Raw genomic sequence first — 6,476 nt, 5'->3', positions numbered from 1 at the left:
CTTCAGCGCCATACCAGCAGTCTATGGTACCTTCAGTATTCTTTTCTCACACCACAACTCATATGCATCAATTCTTCTATGACCTTTCTTATTTGTTATCCAACTTTCACATGCATATAAGGGAATTGAAAATACTTTGATTTGGGTCAGGTGTCCCTCAGTCCTCAAATTGACATCCTTACTCTTAAACACTTTAAAGAGGTCTTTTGCAGAAGATTTACCTACTGCATTACATTTTTAAATTTCTTGACTGCTGATTACATGAGGGACAACTTCAATCTTTTTCCATTTATCTATTGGTTCAGGTGTGAGGAATTTTGTTTTCTTTACCTTAAGGTGCAATCCATACCGAAGGCTGTAGTCTTTGATCTTCATCAGTATTTGAAGTCCTTATCAAGCAAAGTTGCATCATCTGCATATTACAGGTTGTTAATGAGTCTTCCTTCAACCCTGATGCCACACCCTTCTTCATATAATCCAGCTTTTGGGTTATTTGCTCAGCATAAAGATTGGATAAGTATGAGGAAAGAATACAACCTTGGTGCACATGTTTCCTGACTTTAAACCATTCTGTATCCCCTTGTTTTTTGTGAACAGCTGCCTCTTGGTCTATTTACAGGTTCCTCATGGCCACAATGATGTATTCTGAAATACTCATTCTTCACAAAGTTATCAAGAGTTTGTTATAATACATACAGCTGAATGTTCTTGCATGCTTAATAAAATCAGAAGTAAACATCTTTCTGGTATTCTCTATTTTCAGCCAAGATTCATCTGATATCAGCAATGAAATTCCTAGTTCCGTATCCTTTTCTGAATCCAGTTTAAATTTCTAGCAGATCCCTGCTGTAACAGCTTTTTAATTATCTTTAGTAAAATTTTATTTGATATTGTTTGATGATTTCTGCATTCCATTGAGTCATCTTTCTTTGGAATGGTGTATTATAATAAAATATGCAAAGACCTAGAATTGGAAAACTAAAACAGAAGAACATGTTCAGCATTTTGTCAAGTTGAAAGAATTGAAGAAAAAAAATCCAAGCCTCTACTTGCAATATTGAAACACTTTATGGGCAAGATGGAGTCCTGGTGTGGCACTGTAAGATTAGCACTGAACTGCTAACCACAAGGTTGGTGGTTCAAATCCACAAAATGGTCCTTGGAAACCATATACAGGGTCACTATGAGTCAGAACTGAGTCAATGGCCCTTAACAATAACAGAAAAAATATTGAATGATACAGAAAACATCAAAAGAAGATGGAAAGAGGACTTCTGGTTTGGAGACAGGAGAAGCAGAGTCAGGTAGGACAGACTCCTTGGGGGAGACATGGAACAACCAGAGAAGGTGCTTTCACAGGGCAGCAGCTCCAGAGCTTTGGATCTAGTATAAGGTTCAGGGTGTCAGCTTCCTGCACCCACCAGTGGAAAAGTCTGTAGAAAAGGAAAATATGGTGATTTCTGAATGATCAGGACACAGGATTCTCCCTGTGGTCACTCTTCCCAGGCTGAGATCAGAAGGTGGGACCACAGCCAGACTGATACAGTGATACAGCACTAAAAACCATGCAACAGCATTTGAAAAAAAGAGGTGTGGGAGATTTTACACATTTCCTTCCTCCTCTCCACATCACACCCTCTCTGCTCATGCTGACAACCTCAGGCGAGTGGGCACACACTCCCAAAAGGGTCCAGTGTTGCACCCACAGTTTCCCCAAGGCACAGTGAGGAGCCCCACAGTGAGGAGGTCCCACGGGCTGATCCTTTGGTGGCTGCTTGTGACATCACACTCTGGGACCCAGCCCTAAAGTTGACCTGGGCAGGACCCTTTATTCCTGCCTACTCAGCAAGAAAAAGCAGGTCTGGCCATACAGACCCAGCCATGCACACTCTGTAAAACCCCAGCATAAAAGGCAAGGGCCAACATCAACTACTACACACAAGGATGCAGCTATTTTGAGAATTACATTGTGTTCATGCAGATACCTAACCAACCTTCAGAAATAAAAATAGTGGACAATCTTTTTCCCAATATCTATCTGTGCTCCTCCACTGTGGTGACTAGAGGAGGGCCTGAATGAATGGACACCCCCGCCCACTGCTGGAGATTTCTACTCTGCATACACACTGACCTGTGCAGCAAAGGCTACTGGTCAGACAGCTACGGTTTTCTTTTTCTTTTTGAGTGGTGGTGTTTGTCTCTGCTATTATACTGTTTCTATTTTTGGTCCTTTTGACCTCGCTTTTTTCTTGAGGCAGGAGCTCTTTTCCTACTTTACCCAAGAAGAGACAGCAATCGTGGCCATATAGCCAAGCTACAAGCATACCCCATAATATCCCACCACCATGACAGAAGCCAATACCAGCTTCTAGGCATTACACATAAAAAGGGAAGCCTAACTCCAGATCACATCCACTAGGAGACACTCAGTAAGCATAACAACACAGCAACATACATTCATTTACTCATTGAAAACACACCTAACTACTGAAAATGTCCAAGAAAAAGCAACAAAAGATCTCAGCACATGTCCAAAAACAGAAAACAGTAACTGAGACAAATGACCTTGAGGCAGACATAGACTTTCCACAGAATAAGAGCAGGCTTTGGACTTGCCTGAGAAGGAATTTAGAAGAATGATATGGAGACAAATTCAAATGCTTCACAGAGGAATGGGGGAAAATAAGGAAGAAGTCAGGAAAGTGCTACAAGAGCAATAAAATAATAATGATACAGCATTGGAAACAATTCAAAACCTGAAAAGAAGTCCAGATGATTAATAATAAAATATCAGAAATGGACAATACACTGAAAGGGCAAATGAGTAGAACTGAAGAGATGGAAGCCAGAGCCAGTGAGCTGGAGTAACAAGAATTATTGGCATTCTGGAACAGGAAGAATCACAGAAGTCCACAGAGGATATAGTTGAAGAGCGACTGGAAGAAAATTTCCTTAACATTTTGAAGGATGAGAAGATAAACATTCAAGAAGCCGAACGAACCCCAGAAAGGAAAGATCCCCCCAAAATCACCAAGACAGACCATAATCAAGCTCTCCAAAAATCAAAGACCATGAGAGAATCCTAAAAGCAGCCAGGGAAAAGAGAAGTGTTACTTACAAAGGCGAGCAAGTCAGATTAAGCTCTGACTTTTCAGCAGAAACCATGCAGGCAGAAGGCAATGGGAGACATATATAAAACCCTAAAAGAATTAAAAAAAAAAAAAAAAAAACTGCCAACCAAGAGTCCTCTATACAACAAAACTGTCAATTAAATATCATGGTGCAATCAAAACATTCCAAGATAAACACAAGGTAAGAGATTTTGTCAAAGCCAATCCAGCACTCCAAAACATCCAGACTGAAAACCAACAAGAATAGAAAACAGCCAGAGATCGACAGAAGGGGCAACTCAGAACACAGACCACCCGGAACTCAGACGACAGATAGTAGGGTCCAGAACAGAACAAAATTAAAACAAAAAATTAAAAGGAGCTGGGAGGTCAACTGAAGATCAAAATAACAACAATGTCAAAGAAGGGAAAATTATAGGAACAGACATGCAGTTGGTGAGGAGGTCAGGTAGATTGCAGGATACAATAGACTGTCTTAAATGGAGGGAAAAGTTAATAGACTACAGGGTAACCCCCAAGAAAGTTAATACTGTACAACTTACGATGAAAATGAAGTTCCAAACAGAACGAAGAAACATTAAAACTAAGAAGAAACTGACAAAAAACTAGCACAAAAAACATGAATTCAGCACAAAAAGGTAAGCAGAACAAATGAACGAACAGCAACACAAAAAATTAACTTTATGATAGCAATTAATTCATACCTATCAATAATTAAATCCTGGTGTGGCACTGTGGGTTAATGTGCCAGACTACAAAGCCATTTGAACTGCAGGGTCAGTGGTTCAAGCTCACCAGTCACTCCTTGGAAACCCTATACAGGGTCGCTATGGGTTAGAACCGACTCGACTGCACTTAACAACAACAACATCGATAATTACACTGAATGTCAATGGATGAAATGTATCAGTGAAGACACAGAGAGTGGCCGAATGGATAAGAAAACAAGACCCTTCAATATGCCGCCTGCAAGAGACACACCTTTTACACAAAGAAAATAACAGACTAAAAGTTAAAGGATGGAAAAAATGTACCAAGCTAATGGCAATAAAAAAACAAGCAGGAGTGGCAATAATTTCTGTTAAAGTAAACTTTAAGACAAAAAAACAGCATAAGAGATAAAGAAGGACACTATCTCATGATTAAAGTGTCAATTGAGCAAGACGACATAACCATAATAAATGTCTATGCTCCCAATGAAAGAGCACCAAGATATATAAAACAAACCCTACTAGAATTGAAGAAAAAAATAGATAAATCTACAATTATAGTGGGAAATTTTAATACGCCACTTTCAAAAAGGGACAGAACAACCAGAAAGAAACTCAACAAAGTTACAAAGGCACTAAACAGCACAATCAACCAACTTGAACTCATAAATGTGTGCATAACATTCAACCCAACAACAGCACAATACACATTCTTTTCCAGTGCACATGGAACAGTCTCCAGAATTGAACATGTATTAGGTCACAAAGCAGGCCTCCATAAATTTACTAACATCAAAATACTTCAAACTATCTTTTCAGACCACAATGCTATAAAACTAGAAATTAACAATAAGAAGACCAAAAAATAAAGTCAAATACATGGAAACTGAATAACATCATGCTGAAAAGGGACTGAGTAATAGAAGAAATTAAACGTGAATTCACAAAGTTCCTAGAAACAAATGAGAACGAAAACACAACATACCAAAATCTTTGGGACACAGCAAAAGAAGTGCTAAGAGGACAATTCATTTCAATAAATGCACACATCCAAAAAGAAGAAAGAATCGACATTAACACATTAACACAGCAGCTACAACATTTAGAAACAGACCAACAGAGGGTACCTACAGTCACCAAAAGAAAAGAAATAATAAAGATCAGAGCCGAAATAAATGAGCTAGAAAGCAGAAAATCTATAGAAAGAATCAACAGGACAAGAAGCTGGTTCTTTGAAAGGATTAATAAAATTGACAAACCATTGGCAAACCTAACAAAAGAAAAGAGGGAGAAGACACAAATAATATGCATTAGACACCACATGGGTGATGTCATAATGGAACCCAAGGAAATCAAAAAGATAATAACAGGATACTGTGAAGAGTTGTACCCCAACAAATTTGAGAACTTAGAAGAGATGGATACATTTTTAGAAAAATACAGCCTACCTAAACTTACACATTATGAAGTAGAAGACTAGAACAGACCCATAACAAAAGAAGAAATTGATCAGGTCATCAAAGTACTCCCAACCATAGAACGTCCAGGCCCAGATGGCTTCACTTTTGAGTTCTACCAAACATTCAGGGAAGAGCTGTCACCAATTCTACTCAAATTATTTCAGAATATAGAAGAGGATGAAAAACATCCTAATACATTTTATGAAGCAAGCATAACCCTCATACCAAAACCAGGGAAGAACATCACTAAGAAAGAAAATTATAGACCAATATTCTTCATGAACATAGATGGAAAAATTCTCAACAAATTCTTTGTCAACAGAATCCAGAAGAACAACAAAAAAATAATACATCATGACCAAGTGGGTTTCATAAAAGGGATGCAAGGATGGCTCAACATCAGGAAAACAATCAGCGTAACACATCACATAAATAAGAAAAAGGAAAAGAACCACATGATAGGATGAATGTAAAGCTAATGTTCTCCCATGTACGTTGTTGTTGTTATGTTCCATCAAGTCGGTAGTGACTCATAGTGACCCTATGCACAGCAGAAAGAAACACTGCCTGATCCTGGGTCAGCTTTGCTACTGTTGCCACACTTGATTCCATCGATGCTGCTACTTGGCCAATCGATCTCATTGAGGGTCTTCCTCTTTTTCTGACCCTCCACTTTACCAAACATGATATCCTCTCCAGCAACTGGTCCCTCCTGACAATATGTCCGAAGTATGAGAGATAAAGTTTGGCTATCCTGGCCTCCAAGGAGCACTCTGGCTGCACTTCTTCCAAAACTGAGCTATTGGTTCTTTTGACAGCCCATGGCACCTTCAATATTCTCCCCCAACAACATAACTCAAAAGCATCAATTCTTCTGTGGTCTTCCTTATTCACTGTCCAGCATTTGCATGCATATGAGGTTACTGAAAATACCATGGCTTGGGTCAGGCACACCTCAGTCCTCAAGCTGATATATTTGCTCTTCAACACTTTAAAAAGGACTTGTGCAGCAGATTTGCCTAATGCAATACGTCATTTGATTTCTTGACTGCTGCTTCTGTGAGTGTTGACAGTTGATCCAAGAAGAATGAAGTCCTTCACAACTTCAATCTTTTCTCCTACTGATAAGAATGTTGTTTATTGGTCTAGTGGTGAGGATTTTTGTTTTCTTTACA

This window comes from Chrysochloris asiatica, unplaced genomic scaffold (genome assembly GCF_000296735.1).
Source record: "Chrysochloris asiatica unplaced genomic scaffold, ChrAsi1.0 scaffold00117, whole genome shotgun sequence".
Lineage (NCBI taxonomy): Eukaryota > Metazoa > Chordata > Mammalia > Afrosoricida > Chrysochloridae > Chrysochloris > Chrysochloris asiatica.
Note: the sequence above shows the minus strand (reverse complement) of the source record.